Source organism: Pezoporus flaviventris, unplaced genomic scaffold, assembly GCF_033815535.1.
Source record: "Pezoporus flaviventris isolate CSIRO_AGI_PZ_B2104156 unplaced genomic scaffold, CSIRO_AGI_Pfla_v1 ptg000036l, whole genome shotgun sequence".
Lineage (NCBI taxonomy): Eukaryota > Metazoa > Chordata > Aves > Psittaciformes > Psittacidae > Pezoporus > Pezoporus flaviventris.
In genome coordinates this window covers 8,200,001-8,219,117 of record NW_026892584.1, presented here as the reverse complement: position 1 = coordinate 8,219,117, position 19,117 = coordinate 8,200,001, and the positions used below count along the sequence as shown (strand labels likewise).

The 19,117-nt window shown below is 36.7% G+C and overlaps 1 protein-coding gene across 12 annotated transcripts in view; it reads left to right on the top strand.

The window, feature by feature from the left end:
* The window catches only part of SOX6 (SRY-box transcription factor 6), a 374,009-nt gene that overhangs the window by 109,649 nt on the left and 245,243 nt on the right, over window positions 1–19,117 (top strand). For 2 of the 12 annotated variants that reach the window (XM_061464269.1, XM_061464272.1), the window contains exon 1: window positions 838–2,590. The exons of 4 other annotated variants lie outside the window; for them this stretch is intronic. The gene's annotated coding sequence lies outside the window, so the exon portion shown is untranslated. Of the gene's footprint in view, window positions 1–837; window positions 2,591–7,468; window positions 7,555–12,664; window positions 12,821–19,117 lie in introns of those variants that run through there. 6 more of the 12 variants (XM_061464273.1, XM_061464271.1, XM_061464267.1 and 3 more) reach the window with 5 other exon arrangements.

Sequence of the window (19,117 nt, the reverse complement as noted above, 5' to 3'; positions counted from 1 at the left end):
CAGTGTTACCTAGTGTCACTACAGGCAGTGGTCTCTACAAATAGCATTATTATGGTCCCTATGTTTTTATCTTGGGGGTCATGAACAAATCAATGCAACTGCTTCTAAAGATTTCAATAAATAGGACTTTTTATCCAGACAATTGCCTTTTATATTAGTTTTAAACAAAACTACTAGTCCATCAAGAGTTTCAAAAGGAAAACAATTCTACAGAGTGCTGGTATGGCAGCACAGACCAATCATTATGGCACCCATTCTCCAGTCCTTTATTTTTCAAGTCCACAACAATAGGTTGTTGATTCAATGGACAAGACCAGAACAATTAAGTTCTCTGTTTAGCAGCAGTGCAGCATTTTAATGCCCTCCTCTAATAATGGTCTCATTATTGTTATTCTAAGACTGGGCCTCAGAAGGAGGAATATTTGCTGGAGGTACGTCATTATTTTGCAAATTTCGATTAGCTCATCATGTTGTCTGTACTGTGAAAATCGTAGCTAATTAGGGCAGTCAGTTAGACTACCAGCTTTTGAGCTTATGAGTTAAAAGGTAGCACACTTGATAGGCCAATGATGTGAAAAAGGTGGTAAAAAGGGGGATTAGAGCTGTTGCCTTAGTAACTCTAACTTCCATCTGTGCCAGAACAATGGACCTGTGTTTCTCCCCCACCTTGGTGTAAAAATTGGTTTTGTTTTGAAAGGACAGGGCTTTTTATGACAATCTGGAATTCAGCCTAAGGGGTGTAGTTTTAGTTGTTAGGAGAGACCATTGGAGGATAGGAAAGATGAAAGGTCATTGTCTCTGTAACAATAGTGGATTGTTCTGTCCCATTATTTCCAGCCAGCCACTCAGTCAGGTGATAGAAGAGATACCACCGGTTTAGTCAGGTGGAACCGGAGAAAAAGATAATGCACCTTTTAAAGAACAAAAGATAACTTGCCTTTATTAAACAAAGTTGCACTTATTTGTGACCATCCTCTGAAAGGGGTTGTTTACTTACATGCTGTTCCAGCCTGCTTTGTTCAGCACTGCCTCTGTAGGCCATCACGTCTCTGGGAAGCAATCCAATGTGTTAGAAAATGTTGCTTAAACTTTCTTCCCATGAAGAGGAGCCCCCAGGAGTACCACTGATGTGATGCCCAACAATAAATTTAGTTGTTGTAGCTTTCTCACATTCTTGGTGTTCCTAAAAGGTTTTCCTTCAAATACACACACAACAAAATCAACTATAAATATGAAATAAATTTGCTTCAACACTTCATAGCATTTTATTATAAATTCTACAGCACATATTATAGAAAGTTTACAGCAAACTATATTAGATGCTGCTGAAGAGAGAGAGCAGTAGACAGAGAGCAGAGACCTATGGTTGTGTAAAAATAAATTTGCTATTGAACTACTGTTATGCAAAGGGAAATAGCCTCTTCTGTGCTATGCAGTAACTTTTGGAGACTCTGTCTCTTTGTCTAAGGAAAAAACAAAAGTACTGCAGTAATATCTAATAAAACAGCTGTAGCAAAATTTATCAGGAAAGCCCTGAGTCACTGTCTTCCAGAATAAAAAAAAAAAAAGAGAAAAAAAGAGAGAAAAAAAGACTTTCTTATGATTACTCCATTTTGCAGCACTATGCCTCAGTCATCTATGCAAAAAGTTTATTTTTCCCAATCATAGCAATTCCCAAGGTCCTACTTATATCCCCCAAACAAAGACTAGTTTCTTCAGGTCAGGATTTCCAGAATGTTTCACCCTCCTGTACTAGATCTCTACACCTATTTACAGGGCTGGCTTTATAATCTTTTTACTCATTTCGCAACAGAGCTGCCAAAATGTTTTGAATTCTGATGAAACTGATAAAATGGATGCAGATTTCTACTACCTTTGAAATATAAAATTACATGTAATTGTTAGGTATCCCATCTTAAACTGTTTTGACCTTATTTGAACTCCCCTTTTTAGCTATTCTGGGCCTCTCTTATCTCATTTTTACTCCTGGCCACTCTTGCTCTTGCTTTCTGACAACACAGATGGACAGCCTTGCACTAACTGATAACTGCGGCAATTTCTGAGCGCACTATTCGGTAATAAAAGATGTTATTTTCAGAATTCAGCAGGCATGCGTTATATTTAAACACACACCGAAGATGAGAGGTTGAGCAGTAGCTTCATGGGTGTATGCTGTCCTATGAGCCATTGGACTTTACAGCTTTCAGTTTGTTGATGCATTGGTTTACTGGCTCCTAGGTTTAGTAAGTAGAGTTTTAAGAAAGAGAAAGTAGTCTTTTAACCATTTATGAGCTTGTAGCTTTTTAAGATAAGCTATTCTTAAACTTTCTCTTTAGCTTGCTAATTAATTGTCATGTATGTACTTCATAATTTTTGTTATTTTTGCACTAAAATGAACTGAACATTGGAGGCTGCTTAGTTCAAAATGGGAGCCCTGCAAAGGGTTAACCAGCAGAGAATTACAAATGAACTATCGGGAAAGTTGATTATTAATCCAGCAAGAGAGAAAATATCCTTCCAGTTAGCAAGAATTAGTACCTGAAGGACTGATAATATTGTTCAGGCTGTCGGTGTGGAATGGCAAAGTCAGGTAAGCTAGACATCTTCTCAAAGAAATAAGTCTTTTCTTTCTGTTTTGATTTTGGTTTTGTTTGTTTTTTGTTTTTTTGTTGTGTTTTTTTTTTTGTAAGAGGGCTTAGTTTTAGAAGAATCTTTGTTGTTTTACTTAAAACTATCTGCAAATGAAACAGCATATGCTGCTCCTCAGTTTCCTCAAATGAATGAAAGAAACGAAAATTGTGCTTTAACTTTGGTAAGAAGATATATTTCTAAGCTATGAAGTGTATGTAGCAGTGAAATATCTTAACAAGTTTTTACTTGTTTGTGGTTACGTGTGAGAACTGTTGGCAAAACCTGAAGAGTTCTTTGCAATTACAACCTAATATATTAAGTAAGTCTGTCTTTAGTTGTGCCTGAACATATGTGGAGGTTTACAGAAACTTTTATGTCGCTGAGCTCTTTCATTTGGAGTTATTAGACTTCAGTTTTCACACTGTATGAATGATTTATTCAAGTTTGTTTTGATATTGTGGACACATTTGTGTTCATTAAAAAACTTTTTTTTGGTGGGGTTTCAAAAGTCTGTGATCTGGGGTTAGAAGGAAATGGATGTTTGGTAAACATACCACTGTGTTTATACATAGAAATGCAAACCAAACCATTAGATCAGTTGAACATAATCTTCTTATAATTTTGGTAATTTTCTGAAGACTCAAAGCTCTTGTCTTAGGGTAAACTTTCAGATTTGTCTGTTACATTTGTGCTGCTGACGCTAATCAATAGGTGTGACAAACATTTATTTTTTCAATGTAGTCTTCACTATTTAGTTTATTATATGATGTGTGTAAAATCTTAACTAGTGGCCTAATGCTGTAGAAATTAGGAAGTCTGTATACAGTATTTAATGACTTTCCTTAAGTTGTGTGCTGTTACTGAAATTAGCAACATTTAAATAAAAAATCCTGATTTGCTTGTTGAATGGAATTCAATATGCATATGATGTTACTACAGTACCTGAAAGCCTGAAAGCTATATAAAAGGGACTGTGGTGTTACAAATATGAAAATAGTGATAAAAACTGAAAGCAATCCAAATCCGAAGGCTGAGCCCCTGTAGCAATTTAGTTCTATGTAGTAACATTTCATGAGCCATGCAGAAAGGAAGAAGCCTTTTGATTTTGAGAATGGGATTAAGATACAACCTAGGGGCAAAGGAGAAACAGAAAGGAGGGAAGCAGAGGCAGTGAGGAAAGTGAAACAGAGAAGTGGCATTTGTCTGAGAGGCTTCATTGTCTTGCATGTGACTTTGGCCTACTCGAGGAGAGAGACAGCTGGTGGCCAAGTTTTCTGAAGGGCAGCTCATCATGTTAGAGTAAATTAAAATCCTAGAATTTGCTGATGATTTAGCCAACAGGGCAAGAAATGGTGGGATTTTGGAAGCTGTGGTGAATATTCATATATACAGAGAGGCAAATAACTTCTTGTGGCATATTTTATCTGAGTATTTGAAAGAGAATAGGGTCCACACAAATAAGCTGCTTTGTCTGAATTTGAACACCAGCATCTAGGAAATATATAAAGAGCAAGAAAACTAATGATGAAAAAATTATCACACAGGAAATGATATACGTAGAAAAAACAAGATTGTAATTAGTGGAGGAGAGTAAGAAACTGATTAGAGAAATGAAATTTCCCAGATGTTTAAGGAAAAAATGAAAGTTAAATTAGATAAGCTCTTTCAACTAGTACTGGAAGAGAATGCTTGCTTCAGAATGAGAAAGCTGAACTTAAAATTTGAAACTTGAGTTTAGCTTAACTGTTTTCCGGCACGAGTGACTCTTTGGAATGCTCTGCTTGGAACATCATCAGTGTAGTGCTGTTAGGGGAAAAAGGAAACCCAACAAAATGAAAACTCACTGTATGCTTATTTGGAATGATTAAGGCAATTGTATTACTTCTGTGTGTATTAACCCAGAAATTAGACAAATTGTTTAGATTTTTGAAGTAATATGTCAGGATTTCTTGTATTTTGTATGTATATGCAGTTGACATCTGAGCTCTCTGGTTTGAGAGGCAGACTTTAATCACAATATTAAAATATAGTGTAAATATTAACTTTTGGCAGAATCCTAGATTATCAAACTCTACCTGCAACTGAAAAGAAACAGCCTTGAGCCCCCCAACTGTAAGCCAGTATAAATTAGCTGTTATTTAATCATTATAATTTAAATCAACTGTGATAAAAAGAATATTCTTACATAAAAAATGGAAATAAAACATATCAAGAGGAAACTGTCTTTTTTGTGCTTATTACAGTGACTCATTTCAAATTCAACAAGTCATAGTGCAACCCGTGAAAAATGTCCCCTTGCAAGTCAGTTCAGCCTGACTCCACGGCTGACGTGATCCTTGCTTTTGCGTCAGTTTTAGCTTCTCACTTGTGTGTTTAAAAAAAAAAATGGGGGAGAGAAGGGAAGAAAAAGTTGTATGTGTCTGGGGTAGATTGATAAGGACATCATCTGATTCAGTGGAGCTAGTTTGGCTGAGTGGGATTTTTATGTTAAGTAAAACAGTTGTGTTTTCTTCAACGCAGACTCCCAGCATTTGTAGCTGAAAGCCTGTTTAGAGGCTTAAGGTTGGGAAGTGATGGATTTCCAGAAGTCTCTGATAAACTAGACATATATCTGGAAATAGCTGCAGTTTAGGGGAGGTTCATGGAGCAGTCAGCCTGCAGCAAGCAAGCCGTTCCTCTCCCTACATGGTTGGGGCAGCAAGATGCAATGATGGGAGGGGCGGAGCATAAATATCTGTAAGTTGGTTGATTCTCTTCTTTATGAAAACCTGGTGGTAGCCAGAAAGAAGCTTGTCTACAGAAGCAGATGGCCAAAGCAAAGGTTGGGCCAGGTTATTTTTGTTCCTTGGACCGCACCTTGTCTATGGTGACAGTACTGGAGAGAGAACGTGTTCCAGCTCATTAGGAGCTCAATGAGGCCAAATGGATAACACTAAAGTATTTTATAAAATTCAGTGTAAAACTGCATAGGTCAAGGAAGCTCATGTCTTATTAGCTATGGTTAAGGTCAGTTATCCACACAATGAGGGAGAAACTCTTTCATAAACAAGTAGATAAATACGGTGCAGCTGGTGCTTAGCTGTGCTTCAGGCTGTTAGACTGCCAAAAGAGCTCATGAGCAACTCTGGCTTTTACAGAGTCCTTATGGAACATCAGCAGCTTAGAGTGGTCAGATGTAAAATTACAAGGTTGTGTCTTGAAAAAAAAGAATAAATCCAGGGCGAATTCATGACTTTTCACATAGGTGCCTATCTCTACAAGATATTAAAGAGAGAATATAGAAACATTAGAACTCTCCTTCTAGAAGAAAATAAATTGGAAAATGTTTGAACTGAAAAAAAAACAAACCAAAAAACTACCTAGTCTAAACACCTGAATAAAACAGACCTAGTGTCTTGTGGGGTTTGGTTTCTGCACAAGCTGCTAAGTGTTCCATGTTTTTCAGAAATGCCAGTTAGGTACATAGGTATTTACTACCACTTGATCTGTGTCTGATAATATAGAGAGAAACCTTGTAAGACTTCATTTTGCCTTTGGAACTAGCATTTTTACTGTCTTGTGAAAAATAGTTGTATTTTAAACAGCTGCAATGAGAGAAGAGCTTGAAGAGTTAATTGAATCATGTGCTGCTAGAGGAAAACATTTTCTTTCCTTTTTTTCCTCATTAGAAGTAGGAGTTACGTGTGTTTGTTATTACACCCAACGTATTCCAATAGCTTTTTTAAAAAGACATACTCATAAAGCAGTGTATTTCTTGAAGACCCGTTACTTTATTTTCAGCTACTAAATCCTGGAGCAATCAAGCGTGTCATTTTTCACCATCTGAATACAGTTCTTTGGTAGTAGTGGATGATAGTACATAACATCCACAGAACTGTAAAACGTAATCCCCTGACTGTCTTTACTACACAGGATTTGGTTGTATTTTTATAGCTGCTAGAGGAGAATCTGTTGGTATTTCTTCGAAAGATAGTACAAATAAGTATTTGTGCAGTTATTATTCCAGGTGCTTTAGATCAAATGTTTTAATTGTAGTAAGCCCCCCCCCCCCCCAATCAATCAAGCAAAGCCCACAGCAACTTTACTCTAAATGTATACACCCAAGTTTGTGAGAGTCAAAAGACTGTGGATTGACTGTTGTCCCACAAATGGGTCTGTTTTACTAAGTAGAGTGATGAGATTGTGATGTGCAGGTGTTTGATGTAGGAGGCAAACAGTGGTGTTCAGAACAGAGCGGAGATTTGTCAGGGTGCCTCTGCTTAAATAGGTCAAACCAATGAAACTCCCTTGCTCTGGGAGAAGGCCAAAGCTGGGCACTTCAGCAGCAGCTATTGTGCACAGATGCCTCTACTACTCCATGGCATCCTTTTGGCTTTTCCACCTCTGAACAGGGATGGATAATGTAAAGAGTATGTAACAGTTTGTCTGTCATTTAGTAGTTTATGTGAATGTGCAACTTTCCTGTCATTTTACTATTTAAACCTTAGTGAGAATTGAAGTGGGCAAATCCTAAGTGTTTCTTTTCAAAACATGTTTTCATCTTGACCATACTTATTTAATTCCAATTCAGAAACATTTGTTCTTGGATTTTAAAAAAGCAGTATGTATAAGCATGCATCCCAATTTTTCCATGAAAAAATTGAGCTAAATCACAAATATCTTTGTTCTTGCTTTACTGGAGTAAGCTTTTAGCATTTATCGAGGCAATATATATGGTTTACTAGTGTTTATGCTGAAACTTTCTTGCCTGTGATTTTTCATAGACTGCTTTTTCTTTGAAAGCAGTAGTTTTAGTATGTTTTTGATTATTCTTTCTTTTCTCTACTTTTCCCATCAGTTGTAGTCCGTTTAATGCTATCATCACGTTACAGAGCACAGTTCTGAGGGAAAACAAAGTAGCTGCTAGTGACCCCGTGACAACTGGTAAACCTGATTACTAATCTAGAGTGTTCTTTAATGAAAAAGCCAAAGAAAACCCTGCAGGAGAGAAACATTGTTTTGTTTTAAATTGCTATATAGGAAGGGAACTGCTGTGTTGTAAGAAAGAGAATAATAAGCCTCCCTTGCTTGTCAGGATTCAGATCCAGGCATTCAGTGCATACTTGCCTAGGCTTCCTATTTCAAAAAAAGAGCAAAGTTTTTGAATTGATGTCAAAGTCAACTACAACAATAATCAGTGATAGCAGCTTTTTGCTTCCAAGAAGATCAGATTCTGCTTTCAGCTATTGTGATACAGTTCTGAAGTTAGTGTATGGGTTAATTAGGGTTATTCTCTCCTGCACCCTACAGATGTGACATATATTCCAGAGTTACTATGCCTTCTATTTTCTGCTATCTGCTTTTAGCTGTTTATAGCAAGCAAAGAAAGAGTAAGAAGTGACTATTTCATGTGCTATTATCAATAATAATTTCTGCCTTGCATGAGAAATGTTATTTTCCCATTTTCCTAAAATTGATGTTTTCAGAGAATAAATTAGAAAGGAAGCTTGGTGCCAGAAAATAAATTATTGAACCTTTTTCTGATTTTTTTTTGCACTATTACATTATTAGCCTTTAAGGATACAATCAACATACCTTAGATGGTAGGTGATCATAGAAATCACAGAAGCAAAATTGCTGACACACTTTCAGTAGTGTAGAGGCATATTTAAAGAGAATGATACTTTATTTCATCTTTACTAGTGAAACATAACTAATATTTAGCATAATTTCAATTAATCCGTCATAATATTCTGATTTTACTTCTGCAGCTCCAGCATTGCAGCAACTGTTTTAGTTTAAGAAATGTCTGTATGCCTGAATACATCTTCATAAATTATTGAAAGCATGCAGAAAAGGTTGACCGATACCAGCCAAGTCTAGAGAGACTGAACCACACAGAAAGTAATTGAAAGAAAAAATAGAATTTGTTACTAAAAGATAGATTGCTTCATGAACCCATACTGTGTTTTTTAGGCCCAGACTAGGAAGTGATCCATGCGTTAGAAAATTTGTGACCCAACTATTGTGCTCTTGCAATACGATACAATACATAAGTTATTGTAGTCCTCATTAGTAACGATTAACTTAGTGAATTCCTTCCATATTATGTATATGTGTGTCTTCCTAAACAATATATGCATGTTATAGGTATTTTTATCCACGTATTTATGTATGTGTATTTGTAAGCATACTCACAAACACATACAAGTCCATTTTGTCTGTTAGATATATTTCTGCATATGCAAATATGTACGTGTATTTGCATATATGAACACAAACACACACATGCATCTGTCTGATGGTCATTTATATATATGTGCATAGTCATGCCCTATATAATTATCATATTAATATTAGTCACAAAGCTTCACACTTCCTTATATCTATTGTCCTTCTAATATATCATTCTACTTTCAGAGATGATGTTCTAGAATTTAGAGGAATAATACACTATAAGGAAAAATATTGAGAATTAGTTAATAAAATCAGTAGTGGATTAGAATGCTTATAATTCTTCCAGGCTGATGTTAGCAGTTTTATTTACAAAATGCATGGTTCAGTTCTAGGATAGCAATGGACCTGTAAGCATCCCAGTGTTCTTCTGCCTTGCACTGTCAGGGATTCTAATATTAAACAGCTAGAGAATTAGACATTGTGCATGTTTACTTACTACCTAAGATATTTATAACTTAAAATATTTATAAAATTGCTTTTATAGTTTATAGAAATCCTATCAATGTTCTTTGCTGATTTAGTTTGTTGTTTTTTGTTTTGTTTTGGTTTTTTTTTTCCCCAAGACCTTCAAGGGAAAAGGCATAAGAAAATCAGTTTCTTGGCAGTATCTCTAGTAGTACCATGCTCAGGATCTTGATAAATCTCACCAGGATGGACTGGTGCCCTGAATTTATGTGGTAGTCTGGAACATAATAGCTTTTCTCATTGTTTCTGTGCCTTCTCCTGTAGAGTACCATACTATTTTAAAGTGAAGTTATATTGTGAAAACTGAAAATAAACCTAACCAAAATAGCTTTCAGGTGCTTAGCTAGCTTTTTATTTTTTTTTAATACTAGCAAGGATTTATTTTTTTAATAGCTTTTATCTATAAAAGTTTCATACAAGAGTAAGCAAGTATTAACTCTGTTTTCTAGTATTAATCTTTGCTGTTCAAGCCTCTTTAGTTAGAAGAAGTGTTATCACTTTTCTGTCAAATAGAAGATAATAAAGTACACATACTTTTACAGCTTGAACATATATAAAATATTTTCTTAGACCCTTGAAGGCAGTGGATAGGTGATCGACCCCAAAGTCACTTCTTCTTGTTTATATTCTGAGTGACTTTTCTGAAATATATTTGTTCATACATTTTTTAAAAGTCTTAGATCAGATGGCCCTTAAATAACCTCTATCAGTCCGTAATCACACAGAGAAATATAGTTGAAAATTTAGAGAAATGTAATCCTTTGTTATGCAATTATTTTATATTAGTGTTCAGAAGAACATTTGGAGGTCAAAAATCATGCAACAAAAAGCATTCTAGAATTTACATCGTATGTCAGCTGTCGATGGGTATAAGATGCAATATAAAAACATTCAATGAAGAACCTAAATGTACACATTTATTTCTCAGGAAATTTTATCTATATAGGAGAAGAAGATGTAAGAGTGTGGGTAACTGAGACTCATGTTTGCCATTGGTTACACCATTTGCCTTATAACAGAAACTGACTCTGGGCCAAACTACCAAATGGTGGCTTTTCGATGTAGCAAATTTCACTCTCCCAAGTGAACTTTTTCAGCTGAAAGTTTTACGTTGTGGTATATATACTTACTTAACACTGTTTCTTATGCAGAGACTAAGACTTAACGCATATTTTATTATAGAGCCCTAAGGCAAAACTCTCCTTTTTTTCTGATCAGTATATTCTGCACTTTTTCCCTTCTTGTTCTTGCTACTCTACGCAAGCAATAAACTAAAGTGTTTGGCTCTTTTTTTTTTTTTTTTCCCTGTAGTTCTTGCTATAAAAAAACCCTTACCTTAATGCATCAGTATTTTAAATAACGTTGCCATTGATGGCTTGGCTTTATTTTACTGCTGAGATTTTTCTTTTTTTTTTCCAAACAATTTAAGAAAGCACTGGTTCTCATTGTATAGAGTTACACAGGTTTTTTTTTCAATGCGTATTTTTTGAAAGGTAACACCATGAAGAACTCAACAGACAAAAAGTCTTATTTCCTCACAAGATAAGTGTGGCATTCAATGCAGCTTTCATATATATTTAAAACAGTATGTGATGATCCTACTCTGAGTGAAGGGACCAAATAGTATCTGTCTTGAGGCATTGCTGGGATTCATGTGTGGTAAAGATTTTCTAGTGGCCTGAGAGCATCAGCCCACTATGTTGTACACTTGTACATTTGTGTTCAGTAGTGACCTGAGCATCATGGACTAGTAATAGAGGGACAAAAAAAAGGTTCTTGTCTTCTAGTTTGGTTTCAAAAACTTTATCCTACCTAGCAACTTTTTGAAATCAGTTCTGTATACTCTTTTTTTCTTATGTTGTGGGTAGTAATTAAACCTATTGGCATAGCTGAGGGCCCAGGTCTTTCTCTCTAGTCCATGGAATGGACTTTGCTTATAAATGGCATCACATTACAAGGTCAGGCACATAATTTTCATAGTTTAAAAATACTGTTAGATCAACATTTTTAATGCATTGGTTTGTTATCTCCTAGCCTTCTGATAGTGCCAATTTTCCTCTCTGCTGTGTAACAAACACGCAATAGTTATCCGACCTTTGTTATCCCATTGTTATAGTTTACACGTTCGTAACCATTCTATGAGATATGAAATGTGGACCTACCCCTGCTGCATTCCCTGAAATAAAGAGAAAAGGAAAAAAACAAGAAAGAAACAAAAAAAAAGAAACCCTGCTCCAGTAACCATTAAATTGTAGGGTGATCTAGAGATAAAAGCAGAATCTCTATTTTGCTTTTCAAATATTTGCCTGGCCTTCAAAAGATATTTGCCTTTTATGTTTACACTGGATTTATTTTTTGGCCTACATGCAGAAAGAGAATGATACAATAAAGAATAATGGACAATAGAGAGTGAAATGCTCTCAGCATTTTTTACTTTAAGTTTATTTTTTTTTTAATCTTGTATTTCATTTAAATAGAAACTGCTAAGTATTGTAAAGGGTTGTAAATGTGAAAGTATCAGATGAAGTACAGTACAAGAAGATTATCTACAGGTTGGCAGGCAGTAATGAGAGTTGGCAAAGTGCCATTTTCTACCACGAACCTTTGGTACCTCAAGTTATTCATCTATGTGGCAGAACAATGTCAGGCTTCAAAAGCCAGTGTTCTGTCAATTTCAGAACTGCTTTTTGTTGTTCCTGAAAGAGGCAGGTGAGGTTTGTATCTGTAAAGTTGTATAAATCTTCAACAAGGCAAAAAGAAAGATGTTTTGGTCAAAATCTAAAGTCTGTGTTGTATCATCATCTTCAGTTCTTTCATTCTGGATGGCATTAAGGCCTCCTTGGAACCTGTATTGTCCCCTGTGGATTTGTTTTTGTTGAAAGAGGAGGCTTTCAGCAAGTTTGTATAAAATATAATTTGATGTAAAAGCTCATATTCAAGGGAAGCACTGCTTTGGGACAGTAACCTGTTCCAAAGTTAAGTTCTCTTTTGCTCAAATCAGCCCTTTTGTTGTGTTACACACTAGTACTGCAGCATCAAGATGGTTTTGTTGAAGTCTTGAGATGGAGGTGTTTCCCAAATCTACTTACTGTAATACTCAACATTTTTTGATGCCTCTAACTTGAAAACAAACATAACCCAATGAGTTAATTGAAGTGTCTTGATTAACGTGCTTTAGACCCATGTGCATTTATAATGTATAAAAATATATTTCACCACATGTATGTCATAAAGCTCTTAGTATGTTACAGTTTGCGAAAATTACAGTCAGTTAATAATGTGTCAGCTCCCCACTGTGTGCTTTGTAGGATACTGAATGGGTGTTACATGATTTATTTGCTGGATTTTGCAGGTTTTCTGTAGCGTGTCAGATGCCTTGCTGATTGCTTGGTGAAGCCTAGAGCATGAGCTCCCTCCTGCAATGTTTACTTAAGTCAATCTACATTTGCTTAAAAGTATGACAGTCTTAAAATCAGATAACCTCCTCAAAACTTTCCCAAAAGCCTCTGTACTTTTTACCGAGAACATTGTTTACAATTTAGATGTATGTTTGTGTGACAATCATAATTTACTTCATAGTTCTTAGAATTACAAATAATTGATTGTTAGTAGAACAAATGTAATCTTGCTAGAGTGATAATAATACTGCAAATAATATATATATTTGTCTGGGATGTGGGGGTGTGTGGAGATGTTACTTAATTAACTTCTATTGACACTATCCATAATACAGTTAGAAGGATTCTCCCTCCTTTCACCACTTTCACTCATGTATGTCCTTGACTTTTTCATATCTTCTCATTCTTTTATTAATAGAGAGAACTGATATGCCATATTTATAAAGGTGAAGTGTTGTTTCCCACCTACAGATTTAGGAAGTGGTAATGTGCAGTTCAATTTTAAGTTCTCTTTATTCATTACCTTTCTGGTGATTTTTTTCATGATGTCTTTTAGGATTACAGTTTCTGTTTAAATGTTTGCATTCATGTCCTACAGCACACTGACTTGAACATTAGTCAGAAGGTGTAGAAATACCTGTTTTCAAAAAGTGTAAAATTCTGAAGACAGTTGATGACTGGAGGCAAAAATTGTATGAGGATGGGAAGACATTTGAGCAAGGTGTAGGTCTCTGTGGTGCTCCAGTGCACTGCCATATAGTACGTTATGCCAGGATAATATGTTTTAAACTGGATGGGTGGATTTCTGTGTGACTTCATGATGCATCTAACACCAACTTGTATAACAGTTGGATTTAATAGGCAAAGAAATTAAAGGGAGTTTACGAAAAGAGAAATTGTGTAGGTTAATGATTTAAGAATCAAGGCTCTTGTCTAATGCTAATAAAGGTTTCTGATGTCATTCCTTTTGTTGCTGTAATGTACATTATTAAAATAATTTGTATGCTTCTGTATGCTTGCATGTACTATCTTGAATGAGGTGTATGCTTATTTCTGGCTTTGACATTAAAATCTGTGAACACAACAAGAGCTCAATGAGTTCTGGCAACAGTAGTCCTCTAATACAAAGATTCTGAGAACTTCCTGGAAAATGGAAGGAGTCATTCATCTAACAAAACTAACAGATAAAGAAACTTGCCAGAGTTGTGAAGAATCATTCTGCAAAAGTCACGTAGTGTAGATTAGACCAAAACCAGAATATTCTGGGGACAGCTTGGGATTCTGGGAGGTGGTTAAGAATGAACTTTAAGATTTTGTTCTTATTTTGTTTTAAGAAGATTTTGTTTTGAGATGCATATTTCAGATCTACCACTTTGTTTTATATCTGATGTGCAATAAAATCAAGTGTGTTGTGCATTATAGGCTGTAATTCCCTCTCTGGTTTCTACTGATAGAGTACATCAGGAGAGTGAGACAAGAAAAATTTTTGTCTTCTCCAAATAATTATTGATGGAATTATAACCTTATTTTCTTTCTGTTCCTCTTTCCCATTTTGTGTATAATTATATATGCGAAGTAGGTGTGGTAGCAATTTCTAGAATTAATGTTGAACATTTGTTTTAAAATTTCTCTTAATTTACACTTTCTCCAAACTCCCTTCTTAATTTAAAATTTACCTTTGTTGCCTTTCTTATAAATCCATATTTATTTTGTGTTGGTTTATTTCAAAATATTAGAGTACTGTGGGCAGTGTTTATGGAGCTATCCTGTAGTTTTTTTTTAGCATATGAAAATAGAATCATAGAATCATAGAATAGTTAGGGTTGGAAAGGAGCTTAAGATCATCTAGTTCCAACCACCTTGCCATGGGCAGGGACACCTCACACTAAACCATGCCACCCAGGGCTCTGTCCAACCTGGCCTTGGACACCGCCAGGGATGGAGCATTCACAGCTTCCCTGGGCAACCCATTCCAGTGCCTCACCACCCTTACAGTAAAGAACTTCTTCCTTATATCCAATCTATTTGCCTGTAGTTGTATTTCTTTGTGGAAGGTGAATCCCAGTGTTCACTAACAAACAGGCTGAAATGGCACACTGCTGGGACACCTCCTGGTTATTTTTATAGCATTTCTAGCAAATATAGAGGAGGTGCTGAGCAGATACTCAGTTTGTTGGGCATATTAATTTGCCTTTCACTGGTCTAAGCTTAACCTGGTCTCTGTGCTCATTTCAAAGTGCTGAGTCCTTCCCTTCTTCTCTCTTTCCCTCCCCACTCTCTGTGCCCCAAACCCAGTGCCTGGTAAAGCCACCTGGAAGAGCCCTAATATTTGACCCTGTTACTGGCCATTCAGAAGAAGGATGAGTGAGAGTGGGTCTGTAGCCTCAGTCCCTCTTTTGAAAGGCTGGTTGGAGTAGAGGCTGTTGGAGTGGGTGGGTGTCTGTAGTATGTGAACTGCAAGAACAGGGGGAAATGTGGACCCATTCCCATTGGTGATCCAGGACGTTTGCCTAGTAAAGCTGCACCTTAAAGTAACTTGAGTGAAATCCTGATTTTACTGAAGTCACGGGGCACTTATGCATTAATTTTACTCCAGCAAGCATTTCACCAGGAATTTTTATTTTGCAGCTGTAGTGGTGGGGGGAAACCCTGAACCAGGATGAATGTGACTTCATATTGTGAAATACATTCTCTGCTAGTTTCATCCTTGCCGTCTTCTCATCTGAATAACTGTAAATGATGTTCTCTGTTAATAAGTGTGTACTTTGTCTAAATTGCGTGTATTTTTCTTTTGACATACATACCATGTTACTATTAATCATCCCCTTCTGCTCTTTACTGTACAAAGACACTGTTGTGCTGATAGAGCATATTTAATCTTTGGTATGTTGTATTTTAGTTCTATTGTTGCTTTCTCGTTTCTTTATGGAAAACCTTTCTTTATTGACTCTTAAATCATGGGTTAAGCCCTTATTGAAAGCATGTTCGGTATATACTTGCTAGAGAAAAAAAAAGTTCTTTTAAGGTTATAGGCTAGGCTTATACAAATACTTCACTATACAGTAAAAATTCAGAGGTCTCCTATATGTTATCTAAAGCTAGATATATACCCAATTACTCAGCAGCACATCATAAAAGAGATGCATGCTATGTTCATGTCTGTCAGTGCCTTAAGTCATCATTCTACAGCCTTTTTTAAATTCTCTTTTTATTGAAACCAAGAAACAAAACAAAGACAAAAAAAAAAAAAAGCAAAACCAACATCAATTAGATGTCAACACGACACCAAACAGCATAATATATCATAAAAATAAATGTACGATGTGGTGACTCAATGATTTCTGTCCATATGGCATTTACAGAGAAGTAAAGAAAAGGCAAATAGCTACACATCTATATAGAGAAAAATATCCAATATAAAATTGTCCATACTGACAGCACTAGAAAGCTCTCAGCTTTCTAGTGGAAATAAATAACATGCAGAAGAGATGCAAGGTTCCAGCAGTCTCACTCTTACATGTATTTAGAATTTTGTGCAGTGAGCATTGTTCAGGTATATATGTTTTTAGAAAAATTACTCTAAGGATGGAGATATTCTGCTTGCTGCGATAGGTACAGGTTTATAGATGGGTGTGTAGAGTAATGCTAAAGTGAAATTGGGGAAAAGAAAGAAATCTTTGGAAATAAATGTGACTATCTGTTGAAACTTAAAATGAATACTGACTCCAAGCCTATTTCTGTATTTGCTGAAAGACATACGAAAAAGCCTCTTCGTATAAGTGCTAAGCACATAAAAACCACTGAGAATCATTTAAGCCTCTAAAATAATAATCTGGGAATTCCATTTCTTATCATAGTTAAGGGCATCATAACTTTATGGTATGCAGGGAAGGGTGGAAGAGAGGTGAGACTGTGGAGGTAGGAACTAGGGAAAGAAAACCCAGAAAAATCCAGAATCAAACATGGCCTCTGTTATTTGAATTTGTTGCTCATTTTCAATGGAGTGATAACTGCAACAGCTCAGCCTGAACTGCCTGGTTCAACAGTTCCCTTTCTAAGAAGCGTGCATGTGTTTCACAGCTTACACCTGGACAGCAGGATATAGGGGAAAAAGCCAGAAAGATAGATCACTTATTCTTTTTGTGTACTTAGGACTTCAATCTTGTAGATCATAAATGCATGCACACCCAAATAAACATATATGCATGTAGATACATACATTTATGTATCTACACACACATGTTCATGTGTGTGTAAATCCATATGGGATTTCTCCTCCCTTTGCTGTTAGGCTCAGTTTGCAGATATATCTCCTGTCTCTGCAGAGATACAAGAAGTTCCCTTCTGGAATTTTGCTCCTTTTGCCCACCCAAGCTGTCATTTTATGCAGTGATACCTGAGATGTCTTTTTCTTAATCTTATTAGAAGTGCAGCTATAGTCCTCAATGGAGGTGATAAGTAACCCATTTGACCTGGGAAATGGTACTTTCCATGTGAGCAGGGAATAAGTAATGAACGCCTTATCTTGCCTTATCTTATCTTTTAGATTAGTGATAATATCAGTGAGACCACTTGGTCAATATTGTACATCTCATCTCATCAAAGCAGTAACAAAATAGTTCTTCCCAGTAATTGCATCTGGCTATTAGGGATAGTAGAAAAGACTGTATTGTAGAGCCAATGGAGAGAAGTAGCCCCTGAGGGTAAAATAGCAGTACTTCGAAACCTCAAAGGAAATTTAAGAAGCGATGGTGTGAGTGTGTGCGTGTATGCATTTAAGTCTGAAGCCAGAAAACTATGAAGGCTATGTGGAACATTTCCTGGAGCTTACCACTAATAAACATGGTGGGATTGTCAGCCCTGTAGTGTCCATACCTTCCTTCTGGGCCTGTGCCAGTGCTCCTGCAATCGTCAGATAGTGGGATAGGACATCCTAAGTGAAGGGCAGGAGCTTCTCACTGTATCCTCCTGCACATATTTTAGTACTCCCCCAGCTCCATGTTCTCTCTGAGGAACAGAAAATATTCCTGTGCAGTGCCCCCCGTTGTTTGGATGTCACAATGCAGAGGACTAGGGGAATTCTATTTCTGCCGTTCTGTTTTGTCCTTACCGCTTCAGTCTGTGAAAGGTTAGGAGTGGAAACTAAATCATAGAATCATAGAATAGTTAGGGTTGGAAAGGACCTTAAGATCATATAGTTCCCACCCCCCTGCCATGGGCAGGGACACCTCACACTAAACCATGCCACCCAAGGCCTCATCCAACCTGGCCTTGAACACTGCCAGGGATGGAGCATTCACAACTTCCCTGGGCAACCCATTCCAGTGCCTCACCACCCTCACAGTAAAGAATTTCCTCCTTATATCCAATCTAAAGTTCCCCTGTTTAAGTTTGAACCAGTTACCCCTTGTCCTATCACTATAGTCTCTAATGAAGAGTCCCTCCCCAGAATCCCTATAGGCCCCCTTCAGATACTGGAAAGCTGCTATGAGGTCTCCACGCAGCCTTCTCTTCTCCAGGCTGAACAGCCCCAACTTCCTCGGCCTGTCTTCATACGGGAGGTGCTCCAGTCCCCTGATCATCCTCGTGGCCCTTCTCTGGACTTGTTCCAACAGTTCCATGTCCTTTCCTTTTTATGTTGAGAACACCAGAACTGCACACAATACTCCAAGTGAGGCCCCATACACTAATTTATTTCGGGTGAACTAGCAGTAAAGCACCAACTGTCGTATCCTATGTTTTATTTAAATGGCATATATTGAACATGATTGTAAGTAACAACCAGTTCTTTTGTTTTCCTGCTCTGTAATACTTTCAATGTAAAACATTTCTTATTTTTTAAAGTTGGGCCCATCCCATTCTCATACACAGAAAATCCCCTCTGTTACTGAAACACCTTGCATATTATGGGCTACATCCTCAAATCTATATAGTCAGCTGGAGTTTTTTCATTTATGTCATTTGGATATAGATCAGTCCCTCTCTGTATTCAGTGCAACTGAAATACAGCCTTTTCTGGAGCAGGTTGGCAGCAATGATGCTATAGGTATCATTCTAGTGGAAGGTGTAGCAGCATCACTATGACCTGTAAGGGCAGACATGACCTTGAGAACAGACAGGTCTCCAAACTTTAACACTTCCTTCCATACTCCAAAATTTCATTAGCATGAATGCTAATTCTCTTTTGGAAGCATAAAATACTTAATTCTGTTGCTCCAGGCAAGACTTTCAAACCGGTCACTTAAACAAGTAAACTGTCCCCTCTAGTTTTTCCCGCTTACATATAATGCCACACTGGCAAGCTTACTGGTTATATTCTGGGTCTGTGAACCAGGCAGTTGCTAGAGATGGGCTGGCAGGCTAATATGGACTAAGGTAACACCAGCAGTAAGGTTGGTTTTGGTTTT